The sequence below is a fragment of the Prunus mume genome, linkage group LG7 (assembly GCF_029339155.1).
Source record: "Prunus mume cultivar Tortuosa linkage group LG7, ASM2933915v1, whole genome shotgun sequence".
Classification (NCBI taxonomy): Eukaryota; Viridiplantae; Streptophyta; class Magnoliopsida; order Rosales; family Rosaceae; genus Prunus; species Prunus mume.
Window position 1 is genome coordinate 13,419,448 of NC_142704.1, and position 20,900 is coordinate 13,440,347.

Consider the following 20,900-nt stretch of genomic DNA (forward strand, 5'->3'; position numbering starts at 1 on the left):
TTTGGAAAGTCGAAAATTTAAAGAGGAAATCAGCAATTCACTTGTTTAGCAACTTAAAAATGGAATTTATTAAATAATACGCAGAAAAAATCGTAAAAATTAGAGCATTAAATTTTTGTGTTTAATTTTCACAAAAATAGGTATAATCATTTCACAATTTTCATAATGTCATTTACAAAATTCTGTCATTACAAAATTCGACATACTTAAATTCAAACACTGAAATCTTCAATTGCCGGAAATTGAAATGATAGAAATCTAAATTCCATTATTTTAGAATTCTATGTAATTTTTAATTACTTCATCCAAACGAAGGGTTATGGAAATTACTAAAAATATGTTAATATTTTTAGAGTTTCTCTATTTAACCCCACATTTTTCTTTATTCACTCCAATACTTAAATCATTAAGCTCTTAATTTTTATTATTGTGTAAAAAAATAAAAAAGGTCATTCAATTTAATACGTAACCCTTGTACATCTATACACACACCCTACCACTCTTCATATTAAGTTTTAAAAAAACACAACAAAGCTAAAATAAAAGTGGCTAGGCAAATTGTTTTCCTACCCATTCAAGAAGATAAATCTTCTCAAGATCCAAGTTGTTGCCAGAGTTTGGTCTCCCGTTGAGGATCTCCAAAGCAACAACCTCAAAATTGAAAACATCAGCCTTTTCTGTCAGATGTTCGCGAATTGCATACTCCAGTGCAAAATAGTCTCTACACGATTATCAAATGCTTATTGAAAATGTTGCTTGGATTACACCCCTAGTCATGATTAACAATGTATAACTTAAACAAGGGCGTACATTGTCCTAGCAACAGGTGCTAATGTGGGTTTTTTCATCATCATAAAGCTTTGCCAATCCAAAATCTGATACTTTTTGGGGAGAGTTCTGAATCAAGCAAAATATTACTGGCTTTGACGTCTTGATGTACAATCCTCGGCCTTGACTCTTCATGAAGGTAAGCAAGTCCTCTTGCTGTTCCCAATAATATATCGAAGCGGGTAGACATTTAACTGTCAAAATTTCTCTATCAAAACCCCTTAGTTCATTCTCAAATTTTTAAAAATAATAATTATAATAATAATATAATAATGTTGTTATACATTTGACAACAATATTTTTATCTCTTTAAGTAATGTGAGGTAGAAGTGAACTTAAAGTGGTGAGGGGCAGTTTGAGAAGATAGTGGGGTTCTCTTAGAAATTGTGAAAATTTGAATTAGAAGTTTGGGTGAACTTAGAATATAAGGTGTGTTATACCTCGACACAATTTAAATTATTAATTATAATTATTTAATTATTAATTATAATTTTGCCCCTAGGATAGGGTTATTTTGGTCACTTTTTAATCTAGTAGGATTTCGTGCATCGATACGAGTTTGTAGACACATAGTGGGCTCAAATCGGAGTTGTAACGAAAAAGTTATGATCAATGGAAGTGTAGTGGCACAACTGTAAATATTTCAAACTTGGAATTTTAAAAACACCAGATTCTCTCTCTCTCTCTCTCTCTCTCTCTCTCTCTCTCCGACCTCTCCTCTCTCTCCCTCTCTTGCATCGCAACAGCTAACCAAACTTTGGCGGCAGTTTTTCCTCCGCCACCCTAAGCAAGCAACGAGGTCGGTATGAAAACAACCAGGTGCAATGTCCTCTTCCCACCCCACCCCTCCCCTTGCGGTGGCAAACCTAGTCGAACGTAAAACGTGAAAAACGAACCGATTTTTACCCTCGATTCCGCCTACCATATTTGTCGATCCAGGTATGGTTTCTCATCCTTTCAATGTGATCTAGATGATGGTTGTGTTGCATTGGATTGATTTTGAAGTTTTGCTACTCGTTTTATGATCCAAGTTTTGGCGGGTTTTTGGCTCGTATTTCCAGCAAGCTCCGGCCACTTTTTAAGCATGGCCCAAGAACAAAAGTTGCTCCACTAGTTGTCCTCATCACATAGGTAGGTATTGTTGGGTGTTTTCAGAATTTTCCGGTAGCCGAAATTTTCTCAAGCCGCCACACGCTTGTGGGCCATGTTTGGGTGGCTCATTTGTTCCTAAAGGTTCCTCATATCATCCCGAGCACAACGGTATGCTAGGATTTTGAATTTGGTTATCATTTGATCGTCGATTGGATTTACGCATATTATGCGTTATATATTCGGACCGTTGGATCGATTCCATTTCCAAATATGTTGATCTAGGTACCTCTAGGATCGTGTAGGAATTCACGGATCGAGAATCAAAGACCCGGATGCTTCGATTTAATGATTCAAAGATTACGTAAAATAGTGACTGTCCAATCATGCGATTGCGAGCAATCCGACTGCTCGATCTGGACTAAACTTGCAGGACGTGTTTAGTAAGCTTTGTTGAACCCGTAGGAACTTTCGGATAAAAAATAGAGGGTCATGGACCTTGCGGGCCTGATGGACCAAATTTGAGAAGTTTGACCACTCGATTGACCGAACATCTTCCAAGGTTAGTCCACCATTCGAAACACGTAATTGGACCTTAGGAACTTCTGGTTCGTCACTCACACACTTGGAATCCCGGGAAAACTAAGAATTTATTTTAAAGTTCTCATTCGAAGTATTTTATTTTAATCTAGTTCTTGTTCGAAATATTTTATTTTAATATAGTCCTCGTATTCTTCAATAGGTACTCTAGCTCAGCGTACTCAACAAGTGGGACCCTCTCAGGGTCAAGCAGCTTTGAATTATCTGTGTGTGACTTTGTTTTTAAATAATAATCATTATTTTCAAGACGTAAAACTATGCATAAGGAGTTATATGATTATTGAGCCTATTATATATTTAATGATATAATATCATTATAAAAGTATTGGTAGTATATTGGATATTTTGGATTATGATTATCTTGAATTAATATGTGCTATTTTTGAGAGTTATTATCTATACTTGGATGTGTGTTGGGTACAAGGGAGTGTTGGAAAGAGTTTATGGAATGTGAGTTGGATTGTGGTTTAAGTCAGTTTTGAGTGCTATTAGCACTACTCTATGTACCTCCCCGACTTTTGAATAATTGGATTGGATACTTGGAATGTTGGGATACTTGGTTATGTCGTCACCCAGGCACCCTTGACGGGGTGTTTCGTAGACCCTTAGTGGGGTTAGTTTGCCCACGTAAGACTTGTCACAAGCTTACAAGTATTGAGGATTCTGTTGTACGTGTTGGTAAGCCAATCCCCCCGTTGGACAGCTCGTTCCCTAGCCACATAGTCAATTGAGGATTCTTCCATGTGGTCTAGTCAAACAATCAATCAGTTGGATTGTTTCCTTGTTACAAGTTTGGTAGTGGTCATACTTATGTATATATAAAAATATTATATATATATATATATATATCTATATACACTTTTGTTCTTGTTCATTAGTGAGGATCCTTCCTCGCACGAGGTGCCAACGTGCATGCGTTTTGGGTGAGGGTAGTTTGGAGAAAATGGGAAAGGTTTTGAGTGGGATGGGATATATTAATGTGTTTTGACAGGTCAAATTTTTTGGGAAAGTTCATTTTTCAAGGGAGACTTTGCGCCAAAATTTCTGCAGAAAGTCTCATCCCTCTTTTCCTTGATTTGGAAAAAAGGCTATAACTTTAGTATGTGGGCTCGGCATCAGTTTGAGGTTGGAAATACCACAGGATCCGTCACGGATTCCAAGAAATTCGAGACGGGTCCCGTCAAGGTGAACAAAGAAAAGTGCGGGGTTTAAATAGAATATGAAATTTTGACCCGTAATTAATTAATTAATTAATTATTAACTTAATAAAAGAGATTGATAAAACTCTCTCCAAGGGAGTATGCAAATGAAGTAGGCAAAATTGTATTATAACAACCTAGGTGGCATGTTTTGCCTATTCATTTGCCTCATGAAAAAAGTTGGTCACTCCAAGGGACTTGGTAATGCAAGTCTACAAACTATTATTATATTATTTATTTGTAACTTTTACATTTACTATTATATTTTGTAGAAAGTAAGTGAGACAGTGTAGATGGTATTTTATTAAAAGCAAGTGGGGTTCAATATACCTATTCACTTTGAAGTAGGCAATATTGTCTTGTTGGGGGAGTATGTATTTTTGCCTACACATTTACTTCTTCCTTTAGAGCATGAAAATACTGATGTGGCAAGGCAAATTAGGTTTGCCTACTCTTTTGCCTTTTCCCTTGGAGATGCTCATGGGTGTATCTAGTTCAAACTTTTAGGGCCCATTTGATAACCATTTCAATTGTAGTTTTAAGTTTTCATTTTTTGTGCTAGAATATAGAGAAAAAAAAATAGGGAGAATGGAAGTGAGAATGAGAATGAAGATGGAATTGAGAGGGAAGAAAAGAAGGGAGGAGGATGAGAGGGATGATTAACAAAAGTGAAACCCAAAACTAAAAGGTGAAATCTATTTGAAATGTTTACACTTTTCAAGTTTTTGTTTTCACTTTTGTTACTCCTCTCTCCTATCATCCCCTCTCATCCTCGCTCTCATTCTCACTCTCATTTTCCTTTATACTCTAACACAAAAAATGAAAACTAAAAACTAAAATTGAAATGATTATCAAACGAGTCCTTAAAGACTTTTATACAGTTTATCGTGGTTTCTATCAATGGTATGGCACTCAAGGTCATAGTGCCAGACGCTGCCCCCAACTCCAATCTGGACCTCACAGTTAGCCAGTGGTCGGTTAACCTCTTCTCCAACATGGTTGCTTGATTCCAGTGCCTCTCACCATGTTACCTCCAACGTCAACACTCTTTCTAGTGTCTCTACATATGATGGTCCTGATGAAATAATTATTGGTAATGGTTTAGGTTTAGGTATCACTCATGTCGGTTCAACCACTTTACCCTTCTCATCCACCTAATCTCTCAGCTCATCAAATGTTCTCTGTGTTCGTTCTATGCAAAAAGACATTATTTCTATTTTCTAAATTTAATAAACAAAATAATACCTATATTGAACTTTTTCCTAATTTCTTTCATGTTAAGGATTCGAGCACGGGGGCAGTTCTTCTTCAAAGCCCGAATAAGGATGATGTGTACGAGTTTCTCCCAAATCTTTTTGTCAACCACAAGCTATGGTGGGTGTGGTGGTCTCTCCCAACCTTTGTCAACCGCACCCCAGCCACAAAACTCTCCAACAAGTCCTTTGTTTGTCTTCCATTAATGTGTCTTCCAAGTTGTCCGAGTCTATTTGTCATTCGTGTCTATGTAATAAAAGCCATCAACTCCCATTTGATACTTCGTTTCTCACAATTATGGTCCATTAGACCTCCTTTATAGTGATGTTTGGGGCCCTGCTCTGTACTCTTCTATTGATGGTTTTTCCTACTATGTTATCTTTGTTGACCATTTTACAAAATACATATGGCTCTACCCTCACAAAAAGAAATCTTATGTGTTTTCCACTTTTGTCACCTTCAAAGCACTTGTTGAAAATTACTTCAAAAGAAAAATCACTAGATTATACACTGATGGTGGGGGATAATTCATCAAACTCCAAAATTTTCTCTCATCCACTCTCGTCTTCGTACCTTTGGGTGCTTGTGTTTTCCTTGGTTATGTCCTTACAATTCAAATAAATTACTTCCTCGTTCCCGCCCTTGTCTCTTTCTTGGTTACTCATCTAATTAAAGTGCCTTCTAATGTCTTGATCCTTACTCCAACAAACTTTTTATCTCTCGGCATGTTCAATTCGATGAGTCTACTTTTCCTCTTGCCAACCTCCATTCCTCCATTCCCCCATGTCACTATTGATAACTCTTACACTTGGGTCTCCTCTCTTCCTCCCCCATGTCATCATCATCAGCAGCATATGCCCTTGTCTCAGAGCCATCATAATTCGTTGCCCAGGCCCTCATTGCTACTACTACTGCTCCTTTCTTACCATCACCCAACCCTCATGCCTCGGCCCCTACCTCCACCGCATCTATATTCACCACCCGCACATTCTCTAGTCTAAACTGACCTGGCCCAGCCACTTTCCCACCTCATCCCAACTCGTACATACACTAGAAACCCTCATAGGACTATTGTCACCTTTCCATCCTCTAACCCACACCCTCCCAACCCCCTGTACCCGCTGTGCTCCATAATCATTCCATGGCTACCTGTGCCAAAGTAGGTATCCACAAACCTAATCCCAAGTATGCTATGACTGCTACTAAACAACCCATTCTCTCCTCAGTTGAACCGACATGTGTTTCCCAGGCCTTCAAGTCTCCCTTCTGGTGACAAGTAATGTCCAATGAGTTCAATGCATTAATTCATAATGGTACATACGAGCTCATTCCTTCGATTCACACTCAAAATCTTATTGGTTATAAGTGGGTGTTTCGTATCAAATGACATCCTGATGGCACTATTGATAGGTACAAGGCACGCTTAGTTGCCGAGGGTTTTCACCAACACCCAGGTGTTGATTTTTCAGGTACTTTTAGTCTGGTGATCAAACCTACTATCATACAAATTGTTTTGCATCTTGTTGTGACTCATGGTTGGCCAATACGTCAGTTGGATGTTAACAATGCTTTTCTTCATGACATAATTCGTGAAAATGTCTATATGCTCCAACCGCCTGGTTTTGTTGATTCTAATCATTCATCTCATGTGTGTAAATTGAGGAAAGCCTTCTATAGCCTCAAACAGGCTCCCCAAACGTGGTATAAGAATTACACATTTATTTCTACTCTCCCATGGATTTGTCAATGCCATCTTTGATGCCTCGCTCTTTCTCTTGAAAAATGGGACTACTGTAATTTATTTTTTTGTTTATGTTGATGATCTTCTTATTCTATGCAACAATTCCTCACTTGTGGCGAAGTTCATTTAACTTTTAGCCACTTGGTTCTCTATCAAGGACTTGGGCTCATTACATTACTTTCTTGGTGTTGAGGTCCTTTCCATAGCCACTAGTCTATTCCTCTCTTAGCAAAGTACATTCATGATCTTCTCATCAGTGCTAAGATGTGGATGGTGCAAAGGTTGTTAGTACGCCCCTCTTCACCACTGACTCACTTATGCTCCATGATGACTCCTCCCCAATGGATGCCACTCCCTAACCGTCGTCTTGTTGGTGGTCTTCAACACCTAAGCCTTACACGCCCTGACATCTCCTTCGCAGTTAATAAGCTTTCTCAATTTATGGATTCTCCTTTCGAGACTCATTGGGCTAGTGATCGTGATGGTTGCAAGTCTACGACTGGCTATGTTGTCTACCTTGGTGAAAATCTGATCTCTTGGAGCTCCCATAAGTAGGGGTTCTTATCTCACTCCTCGAGCGAAGCCGAATACCGGGCCATTGTTGCCACCACTGCTGAACTCACATGGATTCAGTCCTTACTGCGTGAACTTGGCATTCCTCTCCTCATAACACTGGTTGTCTCATGTGATAACATTGGAGCCATGTTCTATTGTGCTAATCCTGTCCTACATTCCCGTATGAAACATATTGATATTGATTTTCAGTTTGTACAGGATCATGTCACTTGTGGTCTTCTTCAAGTGTCTCATGTCTCCACTATTGATCAGCTTGCTGACGCTTTCACCAAACCTTTGCCGCGTCCCCGTTTCCATCTCCTTCGTTCCAAGATTGATGTCTTTAATGGTGCTACTGTCTTGCAAGGGCGTTTTATGGAATCTCCTACATCAAAGGAAATCAGTTCATCAACAACACAATCTGCTCCGTCAACCACATAATTGGCTTCTCCGTATGAAAGTCAACTATAATATATGCTCAGCTGTCTTTCCTATTCTATTTGATTAGGATTGATTTTGTCATTCAAGTCTGATTGTATTTACCTTATTAGGATTGTATTCAAACTATATATAATTATAGACTTGTACCTGTAAATATATCAATGAAATATACCAATTAATCTCAGCTCTTATATGTTTTACCTACATGTCAAACAAAATCTCCATAGTTGTAATAATGTAAATTAGTCATTGACCTGAGGCACCACAGTTATCTTGTGGAAACATTGTGAATCTTATATCATACCAAATAGTTGACTTATCTTAAGAGCATGAATTTACAGTATGGTTGGGATTCATAATCAATCCATAGAGGCAGGTGAGTGTACAACAAGATATTTCTATCTTCAGTAAAGAAGGAGAATGCTCTAACGATATGATTCAGGAGTCTTTGGCCGAAGCAATAATGTGATTGAGAATATAGATTCTAATCACACTTGTATGAGTCATATAAACTTGGAGTTCTCATTTGGGGCTTGTCATATTTTATGTGCCCTAATGATGCAACCAAGAGCATTGAGTTGGAGAATGACTGCATTTCATTGTAATTCCAATTGAATAGGTTCTTCACCTTATTCTACATTGGCTTGGGTAACCATGCCATGTTGCTAGACGTCATTCAAGGTTCATGGAAGCCCTGAAGACATACTATAATTGGGTCCTCATAATAGGGAGAATTAAAAATGAGGTTTAATTCACAATTGATTAAGGAAGAGTCCAAATCGCCCACTGCCTCGCCAATTAGAGTCTAATGGATCTCACACCCATAAAGGTAAGGGATGGAAATTAATTAGGAGATGATGAGCAATGATTAATTAATTAATTGATCAAAGCTCGAGAATTGTATTGGGCGTAAAATTAGTTTTGGGGTTCGAGGTTCATTGGGCTTATAAGATGAGTTGTAAATGACAACTTAACTAAAGAAGCCCAAGGGGCTCAATAAAGAACCCACAACCGACTTGATGACTCACATGGGTCATTTTAAGTTGGATATGGGTCACGGGTGACTCAACTTAAAATCTGTAGCTTATAAATATATAGTTAAGCCTTGAGTCATCTTAAGGGATTGAGTGAGGCGAGTAAGGCAAGTAAAGCACTCTCTCTCCCCTCTACCATGGCCGACAACCCAGGGGTGTTGAACACTAGCATCTTCAACCCCTAGCCTTCATCTCCTTCTCTCTTCATTGGTGTGTATGAAATTAAAGGCCATGCACTTGTGTGGTTTTCTTGGAGAATCTTTTGGTGAACGCCCTCATTGGGTAATCAATTGTATAAAGAAATCTCCTTTCTATCTCTAGTAGTGTTTAGAAGAGTCTAGGTGTTGCAATGACTTTAGGCTTAAAGATATGGGAAAATATTAGATTTTGAACTCATGTTTTTGTATTTAAGCTTCTGTTGACATAATAGAGATTATGTATGCATGTATGTTCAAATGATTTTTAAAAACTACAAGGTTTCCTTCAATCAAGTATTTGGAAAATAAACAAAATAATAATATTGTGGGGAATGAATTTCTCACGTAGTTTGTAAAATCTTTTATGAAGTCTCTTGCTATATGTAGCTAGGCATAAAATGCATCACCATATGAACATGAACATGAGTTCATATGAATTTTCATGCAAAAAAATTTAAGCTTTCATTGCATAGAGAACTAGATTTTTCCCTTCTGTTGAAAAACTTAAAAATTAACAAACAATATGGCACAATCTTATCTATAGGAATATATGTCAGTGTGTGACTTCGGTGCTCTGCGTTTTGCCACACAAGAGGACACCTGACATGTTCTGTTGCTTCAGTTGTGGGGAATTAATCTCTCCGCGCTTGGAAAGACCTTTGTTCCCTAAAACTCTGAAGAAAGAGACAAGGCTAAGTCTAAGATAGATGAGTGTGGTGTGAGCCGAAGAGTATACGATGCCAAAGTTAGTTGTGAGCAACGAGCAAAATAGCGTTTCTCGGTTTGAAGGAACATTTATCTTCTTCTTAGGAAAAAAGTTGGTTTATATATGACTTTGTCTTGGCTACTTTGTTGTCATAGGTGCCTGCATGTTGAACTTTTATTAGGGGTGTTAAGACTCATTAGCCCATATGTCAAGTCAATTAGTCGTTCAACTTGGGGTTTGTAAGATAATTACCCAAATTAGGTGAGCATAATCTCCTTAATTATTGCTACCGTAATAAACAATGACTCGAGGATTTGGACTGATTCATCGGAGGTGGCTACCTAGGGAAGATTTCTGTCGGTACCATGACTAATCTAAAAACTAACCAAGCAAGATCAGCCACGTACCATGCTCTGAGAGATCATCACCTTAGCTAAAGGAGCCTTGCCACAAGTCATAACTTTAAGCAATGTCAAGAGTCCCACATTTGAAGACTATAAGCGGTAGAGACTCCCCTTCAAGAAGGCCACTCTCCACTTAAAATGGGGCTTGATCTTTGGACCCTTTAGTCTTGAGTCTTGACTCTTGGGCCTTGAACTGTTGGGCTTTATACCTTAGGCCTTGGGCCTTCGTCCCCTTATCTTTGGTTCTAATCCCCTTGTACAAATGTAAACAAACATTATCATAATGATAACATTCTTCTCCTTGGACATAGCCCATCATTCGGGAGAACCACTTATACATTGTCTTTTGCATACTTATTCACTTATACTGAACGTACGAGCTCTTGAAGGCACATACACATGCTAAAGGCCCACGTCTTCACACATCGTCCACCACTTTATATTTATCTAAGTTGAACCCCATTTTGGGAGTCAACAACTTCTATTGGGCTCATCCCTCTGAGCATATGCAAGCCTTATCTAAGGCCCGTAAGGCAAGAGGGGTCATGTTGAGCTATATTTTCATTTAGTCTATCTTGGCAACAAGCCTTGCAGGGCCTTCCTATGTGATGTGGGCTCATGCATAGCCACGCATTCCTTATTAACCTGTTAAAGGAAGCATCATCTGCCAGCTCGTGAGCAATTAATCTTATCGCCCTCAATTAACACATGATAAGATGTATCCAACTTTCTTCGGCCTTTAACTAGGGGTAATTTAGTCCATGTGGATGTCTCTCTATGAACGTGGCGTCTAGTCATTGGTGTGTGAATATCTACTCCTGTATCCGTAGATATCGGAGTAGCAAATCATCCGTCGTGTAACACAAATTATAATCTAGCCAAAATTACAAGCATTTTATTATCATCTTTCGCTGCTTGGACACGTGTGACACATTCGCCAACTATAAGTTAAGTTGTGAACCCGTCTCCATAACTCCTAATCATTGTGTGTATTTTAAATCTTACTCTTCTTCTTCTTTCTCCTTGTCACTTGTTCTAATCATGTAGCTTTCTGTCTGAGGCTTAGTTTCCAACCTAATTTGCTTAAGGTAAAGGAAACCAGATTTGGGGAGAACATTTTCCCAGAGAATCTTCTTCTTTGAGCCCAATTTTCTCCACCAATTCTCGATCAATCTGAACACTTTCAATCTACTTGAATTTCGAGCCATTCTCACTTTGTGATCCTGGACACGAGATCTACAACTTGAGGTAAATCTTTATGAGTTTTTAACAGGTTTCAAAGTTTCCCCAATTTGGATTTATTAACTAATTAAGATTTAATTTTGTGAAATAAGGTATTGATTGAGGATTGAAGAACCTTTTGGAGAGCTTAAGGTAATGTTTTTGATTTGTTTTGTTGTTAGAACCTAGATTGAAAGGTGAAAGTGGTAGAATTTTTCACATAATGAAAATTTTGAATGTGTTTATCAATTATATGGAAACTTTTGATTTCGTTGGATTATGAGGAGAATTAAATTAACTTGAGGTGCTGAGCACAAAGTTTATTTGGAGATTTTATTGAATTAAATGAGTTGTTAATGTTATAAGAATCAGGAATGATATGTGAAAAAGAAAAATTATTGGAGTTGAAAGACGAGTCTAAAATGAATAGTTGAATATATTTTTTCCACTATAATAGAGGGATTATGCTTCATGGGTAGAATTGAGGACTCAAGTAATTATATTAGATGATAATTACATTCTTCTTTAAAATATTGATAAAATGTATTGACATTTATATAATTTCTTAAGTGAATATTTGGTAATTATTCTTAAAGATGATGAAAATTTATATAGCTAAACGAGAAAGTAAGCACGCATAGTTTGAATATTATTAGGTGGAGAGTTTTCTACTCTTGTTAGTGGTTTCTTGGTGTATGATGCCCCATTTATGAAGTTTGCATTGTTTTTTGTTGTTAGAGTGCATGTTATGGAAAATTCTTTTGTTTTTCTAGCATGTTGTGTGTTGTTACGATGGTGATATTTGATGACATGAGAGTGAAGAAATATGTGTAATTACCTTATGTTTCGATCCCTCAAACCTTCAAAAAGGCCTATTTGAATGAACTTCGAATAGGCTATATGTATGTAGGTAAGTGTAGTCAATTGTAAGAACTTGTCTACTACTTTGTGATAATTTTGTACATGTATAGTATCATACTATGGATGCATGAAACACAAATTAACTCAACCAAATTTTTTATTATTATTGTGCATTCTTTCTCTATACTTAGTAGTTAATACTTATTTTCAAACCTAACTGCGGTGACATCTTGTGGGGAAAATAATCGTACATGATGATCAACATATGTTCTCAGGTACTACGTTGAGCAACTCTAAAATATCAAATTAAGATGATCAATTTTGAGTGTTTGTGATTTTGTCGACCCTTTTTTTAGAACTTTACTTTTGATTTTGTAAGGTTTAAAGTTAATCTACTTCTTTCCTTTTGATGATAACCATAAATTTTGTCATAAGAGGTCAACCTTAAATAACTATATGATTAAAGAAAAACATAACAAACTCATCTAATAATACTTTGTATTGATTCATAAATCATTAGAAATATCATTGAAATCTTATGAAGTACATAATTCATAATTTGAAATTAAAAGAAAAATCATCAATAAACAACTCATAACATATATATTAAGTCACAAGAATAATTATAAATAAATTGTATAGCCAAGTCAAGGTGTTTACTTTTTTTTTTTTTTATAAAAAAAAGGGTAAATGTTCACTTTTATGGTTTTATACATGGGCTAGAAGGGTCAAAGCTAAGAATACAATATATGAAAGTAAAAATGCAAATATGTGTTTAAAAGGGTCAAGTGACACTCCCGAGCCTTCATTGGGTTCGTAAGTGAACTAGAGAACTTTTCACATTTGTGTTATCTTTCACATTTGTGTTATCTTTATTTTGCTAGTTGTAATTTAGTATTTGTGAAAAGAATTTATAAATATTTTCACTCATGAGATTTTGTAGAACATATAATTTCTTGTAATTTGTGAAGTGTGCTTTTGTTTTTGTCACTATTATGCATGTTAATGTGAGAATTTTCTTGTTTGTTCAACATACTGAATATAAACTGATGCGTAACTAAAATTTTTATCCCAGCATTCTCCATTTATGTAATTTCTTACCTTGTCTTAGTTGTCACAATTTCAATTTCCTAATATTTCTTTATTATCACTAGCCACTGGGAGTTGCAAAATGGACTACATTGTGGATTCCCTAGAGAATGCATACCAAGAGTTCGTCATTGCTGCAACTGATGTGCTCGAAGCCAAGGAAACTTCTAGTGCCCAAAACACACCAGCCATAGAAGTTGCTCTTGAGGCTTTTAAGCATAAATGGGAACTTTTCAAAGTCGCTTGTGATCGAGCTGAGGATTTTGTGGAATCCATGAAGCAAAGGCTTGGTTCAGAGTTGCTAATGGACGAGGCAAGTGGCCCAGTGACAAGGAAGTCTGGGCAAATTGGACCAATTGGTCTTCCACCCATTAATGGAGTTAGGTTGCAACATATGTTTAAATCAGTTCGACGACTTCTCACAGAACTTCAACATGGTTCTGTAGCTACTGAAGGCAATGGAACTCCTGCAAGTTCAACACATTCTCATCCATCAACTCCTTTTGATGGTAGATTCTCTGAAGATTCAATGTAGTATATATGAAGGTGATTTTAACCTTATATTGAGACGATAATAGAATTTATTGGAGGCATTTTTCCTAAGAATAAGAAGACATCTACCCCCTCAGTCGAATGATTTTGAAGAAAGCTTTAAGCAGTTGTAATTTCCTTATTCTTTTGCATTTGGGTTATATCCCCTTTGACATTTGTAGTGAACTTATTACTTATGCAAAAGATGGAGAAAACACAAAAACCTGTTGTGTCTTAGTTTTGTTTTTTGGGTTTTTCTAATCTTTTTTATTTCCTAAGAAAGCAAATGTGAGTAATACGTGTGTCATGTCATTATGTTACGGATGTTTGGCGATCAACCTAATAGTATAATCACATCAAAGCAATGTCGAAAGATACGTAACCTAAAATGTCACAATTGAAAACATAGGTAGTAACGTGCATTATGGGGGAAAATTCACAATACTTAAGTGCAAAATAATAATAATAATAATAATAATCACATTTGAGCTAAGACTAGATGTGTCAAACAGATCGGGCCGGCCCGAGCACGATCCGATTAAATAAGACCCAGCACAACATGACTCGTATCTTTAGATGGACCGGAACAAGGTAATTAGGTCTAATGGGCCGGACTAGCCCATTTAAAGCCCATTTATTAAATTATATTTGTTATAGACAAAAATTATACATAATATTATTATATTTATATCTTAACTTCAAGTATATTTCTTTTCTATAATAATATATATTAAAATTTAATATTTTCTTTATATATAAAATAATAATTTTATTTTTAAAATCCCAAAAATAATTTAGTCATTTTCTATTTAAATATATTTTAAATAAGAGTGATTTTATTGGTATCCCATTATTTGCTCTTTGCACCTTGTACTAATTTTAAACATGAATAACCTATTTTATCCTTGTACATAATTACTGTAAATGACTAAAAAATTTAAAATTAAAATTAAATTTGCTCACTACACCCCACATATGTTCCTACAACTCTAGTTAGACTTTTTTCTCAAACCATCATGTTCCTACAACCCTAATGAGGTTTATACACTTATATTGATGAAAAAATATTTTGTATTTATTCATGAATGGTGAAATTGAAGTTAGAGAGGCTTTAAATGAGGTATGATTTTATTTTTTTGGCATTTTTCAAATTTAGGATTTCATTATGGTCGTTGGTTGGGTTCAGCACACCAGTACCAAATGCAATAGGTAAATTCAGTGGGATGCCACTGAAATATTGTACCTATTTCGGTTGTGTTTGACCAGTCGTTAACTTAAGATGCGGTGGAGATCCACCGTAACATGGAACGATGTTCGGTGGTGTATTACCAAATTTTTACCTACAATTCAGTGGCAACGAACCGAAATATACTTATTTTTCGTAATTTATTGTCAATCACAAATTTAAAGTAAACTATTTTGACCTTACTCCCATTGAAGGAACAAAAACAAGGTGATGCCAAAATAGACGACACATCATCCAATGTGATGGTCATCTCACCAAAAGGCATGTCAAATATGTTTATTTCGAGATGCCACCTCTCAATGAAGGTAGATACAACAATCTTATCTGCATTCCGATAAGAACACTTAATAAGTTGCTCTATTCCAGACTTCTAAATGTACCATTTGAATATACTATTATTTGGATTAGCCCACCAATTCCACTCACGAAGAGTAGATGCCTTTGACATGCACCTAAGGGGCTCACGTTCCCAGTCAAATACAAAAAAATATTTAAGTTAATTACCATGAACTATACTTATATTCTGCTTTCTATTGTTACAATAAAACGACTTACCTAGTTATTCCAAATTGCAGCTACTATGTAAGTTTTAAAACTCGTAAGTAAAGATTAATCAATGGGACTTACTCGAGATGGCTCAGTAGGCTCGACATTTACCTCAACATTACTATCATGAGTAGCAGCTACATCTTCAACCTCTGTAGTATACTCAAAGTAGTTCGGGGGTCCATGCTGGGGTTGGTCCTCTTGAGGGGCTTATCTCGCCGCTTTATGTCTCCTCGTTGAGGTTGTGAGACATTGTCTATCAGGTCGAGATGATGAAGCCTTAGTAGTACCTCTACAAGTCCTTTTCATATCTAAAAAACATTATTAAGTACAAACTCAGTAACGAATTTGGAAGATGATCATTGAAACAAGAAACAAATTCAGTAGATTACCATTAAAAAATGGAAACAAATTCGGTGGAGTACCGCTAAAAAATTGAAACAGATTCGGTGGACTACCACTAAAAAATGGAAACACATTAGGTGGACAACCACTAAAAAATGAAAATAAATTCACTGGACTACCATGGAAACAAGGTAACGATTTCGTTGGGCTTTACACAAGTAAGTTAAGGAATGAGGTTCATGATGGCAATTTAGGAAGAAAAATTAGGTGTAGTGAGTAATTTTAAATTTAACTAAAATTCAATGGGGTGTAAAGAGAATGTGGGATGCAAAGAGCAAATTTTGGGGTGCCAATAAAATCATCATTTTACAAATAATAAATATATATAACTAAAAAAAACTATTTAAATGATATTGTAAAAAAAAATAAAAAAATGCAACACATAAGTCAAATTGGCATAGGCCTAAATTGGCCCATTTAGTGGCCTAATAGGAGCTCTGCCCAATCTCAAATGGGCTAAGACCGTGAACTTGGACCAAAATTGATGGTTTTCCTAAATAAGAGGTCCGTCACGACTCATTTATTAAAGGATTAATACACTTTAGTCCCTAGAGGTTTAGTGTCAATATCGAAATGGGCCCCAAGGTTTCATTTAAATCAATTTCATACAAAACATTTCGAAGTATTACCAATTTACACCCGCCGTTACATTGACCGTCAAAGTCAAATGTTAAATGCTGACGTGGCAGTCGTGTGACCCACATCATAACCAAACAACAGTTAGAAAGAGACGAGATGAAAGGCAATTTCGGAAAGAAAAAAAAAACCAACGTTCACCTTCTCTCTCCAATGCACGTGTTCCAAGGCGTGCTTCGATTACCCAGGCTTGAAAAATCAAAGAAACTCAATTTATGAGTTTTGTTAGTGTTTTGGTGAGCAAAGATAAAAAAGAAGCAAGAAAAAAAGTGGAGAGGAAACTAATTGCACACACCTTGGAGGCTTGCATCTTTTCTTTAGGGTGCTTGGACCACCAACTGGAGTGGATGCATCAGATGGATCAATAATGGTCTACAACATAAAAATGCTTGTTAGTTAGCAACAAAAGCTTAGGGTTATTAAGGGAAAGAATTGAACAAGATTGAGTTGCTATACCTGGGTATTTTCAATACCCCTCTTCCTCTTACTTGCAGGTTTGGCTTTTGGGGGAAGATTCCTATGGCAAGTCCTCTTATTGTGCCTATTTTTACCACATTACCTACATTTGAGAGAGTCATGTGTGTTGGGAATGCTAGACAATGCAATTTCAGCTTGGTTGCTTAACACTCTCATCTTCATTTTGCTCTTATGCTCTCCCTCTTCTTCGTTTCTACATTCTCCATCTTCTTCGTTTCTACATTTTCTTGGCCTTCCAGACTGTTTAGAGTAAGACGGAGGAAGACATGGCGGAAAGTCACTCTTATCTTACATATCCATCCCATTCATAGGCAATATGAGATTATCATATGTTTTCAAGTAAGTTGTTGTCAAATAGTAGTCATCCACAAAATCTCTGACATTAAGACCCCTTTATGATTTATGGCTGCAACAGCATGAACACAATGCCATCTCTGCAAATCCCAAGCTCTACGAGAACAAGTCCTCAATTCTAAGTCCACAATATATTGTGCATGGCCACTAGCTGACACTGGGAATTTACCTCCACTTGACCACATTGCCACGCAAGCACCTGCATTGGCTGTATTTCCCTCCACCTTCTTAAATATTCTTGGGCAGATAGGCCTGTTCCATTTCAGCATTTTTTCCCTTATTCCTTGTATTCTCCTCATCAGCTTACGTCTATTATACTCAAACATTGACAGAATTGATCTATCCTACATTCCAATATGGTAGCATTGAAAGACTTGCTCAGATTATTCAACAAACTTCAAATGAGTGTTGAAGTGTGACTTGGCCATTCCTATGCATCATTGGACAGTTTTTTCAGGTCTTCCATAGCCCTTGTAAAGTGGGGGACAGTGGTTGCATATGATGTTTCCCAAAACTTGTCTCTTAGGCTTTTTGCTTTGAACAATATCCTATAGTTGGAAAATAGGTGTCTTGCACAGAACCTGTGGTCGCAATTAGAGACCACTTGCTCAAAAGTAGGCAATAAACCTTTTTGTTTGTTGGATATAAAGGTGAAGCCAAATTGATTAACAATTTTACAAACCTTAACCAATAGCTCCAGAAACCAAATCCAAGAATCCTTGCACTCTGATTCCACAACTGCATACTCAATTACCTAGGTTTTATTGTTGGCGTCTATACCCACAGTAGTTAACAGTTGTCTTGCATAAACACTCTTCAAAAAGCACCCATCTAAACCTATAATAGGCCTGTACCCAGCTTTGAAGCCTTCCTTAGCAGCTCCTAAACAAACATACAACCTTTGAAACTTTGGTTGCCCCAATTGTTGTTGGAAATCACACTTAACCATTGTTGTGGTTCCTGGGTTACTCTTACTTAGTTTCTCAAAATAATCTCAAATTCTTGAATATTGTTCATTGAAACTGCACTCAATCAGCTTTAGTGCCTATCCTTTGCCCTATACACTTGTTGTCTTGACACCTCTGTATTATAATCCTTCTTAACAGTCTGCTTGAATGACCTAACTGGTCACTGGGGATTGGACTTCAATGTCTCAATATATTTCTTACTTATCCATGTTGACTTCACAGTAGGGTTCTCCCATAACTGTGTACATATGTGCTCACCTACATATGTCTTCACTTACAATATGTTCTCATGTTGCATTTTTGAAGCATATATCATCCACCCACAATCTGGGTCCCCACAAACTGGCTTCAGCTTCAAAGCCTCATTCTTAATAAATACAACATCCCTATTCTGCAAGATGGAGTATTCTCTGACAGCGGCCCTAAACACCTTACAATCATTAACAACATGTCAATCTTAAACTTTGGATCTGCCATGTCAGCTGCGGCATTGAACTCTGGCCAATTCTTATCAACTTCCTTGTCAGAATTATACTTGGCATAATCCTTGCACTCAGAATTTTCAGAATCCAATTCAAAATCTGTAGGCCAGTCAGGAGCAGCCTCATTCTTAGTTTGTTTAACCCTTGTCCATTCAGTTTGGTCATCCACCCATTCATAAAAAATAAAAAATAAAACATCATCTTCATACTCATCTTCATCTTCACTAAAGTTCTTAGAAATCATATAATCTGAATCTTCACTATTAGGAGCATCATCATCTTTATCTTCAAAATCTGCAGCATTTGCAAATCTTCTTCCACTTCTCAACATCATGGAATGTCTTTTGGACTCGGTCTTGATGACATCAACCTTTCCCTCCATAACTTTTTCATTATGGTGAACATTCTTTGTCCTCCTCAAACTGCCGCATCTTTTTTTTTACTAAAAGCACACTTTGCCCTATGTGACATGTCTATATCCTTGCCTTTGCCTTTATCAAAGCAACCCTTATTTGGCTTTTCTTGGCCCTTGTCAGAATTCTCCTCATTATTCACAGTGGCAGATTCTTTGCCTTGTTTAGAAGCTTCATCAGTCAACCATACTTGATTCAACCCTTCTTAATTCAACTCTTCTATTACAACACTTATTTTTTTTTCACCTTTTGCACCAAGGATACTCCCCCACCCACTGGAACAATGGCACCATAATTGTCATCAAGCTCTTCAATCACTACCCTAATGTTAGTCCCAAAATCATCATCCAAATTTATAAATATGTTTGAAGCCACTTGACCGTAAAACTGCTCTTGACTGCATGTCAAGACATGTTCTAGGAATATATTTATCAACCTAGTGTCTGACACAAATACTAGCATGTCTAAGACATTTGCATCCTCACTTAGCTTAACTAAGTCACGATCAAAATTATCACCTGGAATACTGTACCAATAGTTAATCAAACCTTCGTGCCCTAACTCCTTTACCATGGCATCTATCTTAGTCATTGACATTCTATCCTAATCACAATAATCGAACCAATCAACAGACCCATTCACATAATAGTTATCTCTTATTTCACCATTGTGGTACATCTGAATAGAAAATCCTGCCCCATCTCCTACATGTCAAAAGCCACACATGAATTTTACCAAACAAAAATACATGAAAGGCTATTTAAAAATACACACATACAAATACAAATACAGACAGACACATACGCATACACACATACAAGTACAAACTTTCTATGTTAGTACACACATACACAAAAGGTAAGATTCCCAGTGGTTGTAGGACCACATACAAAAGCCAAAGTTTACTTCCGCATACAACCTGCCATTCACACCATTCCATCTACCAATTAAATAGACATAGTGATACTGACACCTAACTCGAAACTCACAATCCATTATAAAAACCAAACTTTCACTCGACCCCAAACTCGAAACTGAGACTCTCTATTTGAAAGTTTTACTCGAAAACATCACCTACCAAAAACCTTAGAATAGTAAGTCATACATACCGTAGAAAGGTTCTCCATATCCTTTGGGACGAAGTTCCCAACTCATATTTTTCAGATCTTTCAAAAACTCCGTTTCAGTTTGATTTTTGTAGTCTATTTCAAATCTTTGCTCTCCAAAACACGAACAAACCCTCTCCTCTATGTCTCTCTTAGTACACGAACAAAACTCAAAAACTGAGTTTCTTTGATTTTTCCAAGCATGGGTAATCGAAGCATGCCTTGGAACGCATGCATTGGAAGAGAGAAGGTGAACATTGGTTTTTTATTTTCGAAATTGCCATTTGTCTCGTCTCTCTGTTTGATTATAAGGTGGGTCCCACGATCGTCAAGATTTAACGTCCGACTTTGTGATCAATGTAATAACGTGTAAATTGGTAATACTTCAAAATGTTGAGTATGAAATTGATTTAAATGAAACATTGAGGCTCATTTCGATACTGACACTAAACCTCTAGGGACTAAAATATAGTTAATCATTTATTAAATGTACAATACTGGCCGACACATCCCATTT

At 36.7% G+C, this 20,900-nt stretch overlaps 1 pseudogene across 1 annotated transcript; it reads left to right on the forward strand.

Moving 5' to 3' along the window:
* Positions 1 to 9,224: 9,224 nt before the first annotated feature.
* Positions 9,225 to 13,843, forward strand: LOC148915531 (mediator of RNA polymerase II transcription subunit 32 pseudogene; annotated as a pseudogene). Its single transcript, XR_016122031.1, has 3 exons — positions 9,225 to 11,296; positions 11,383 to 11,422; positions 13,285 to 13,843. The product of XR_016122031.1 is annotated as a mediator of RNA polymerase II transcription subunit 32 pseudogene (transcript).
* Positions 13,844 to 20,900: the final 7,057 nt, after the last annotated feature.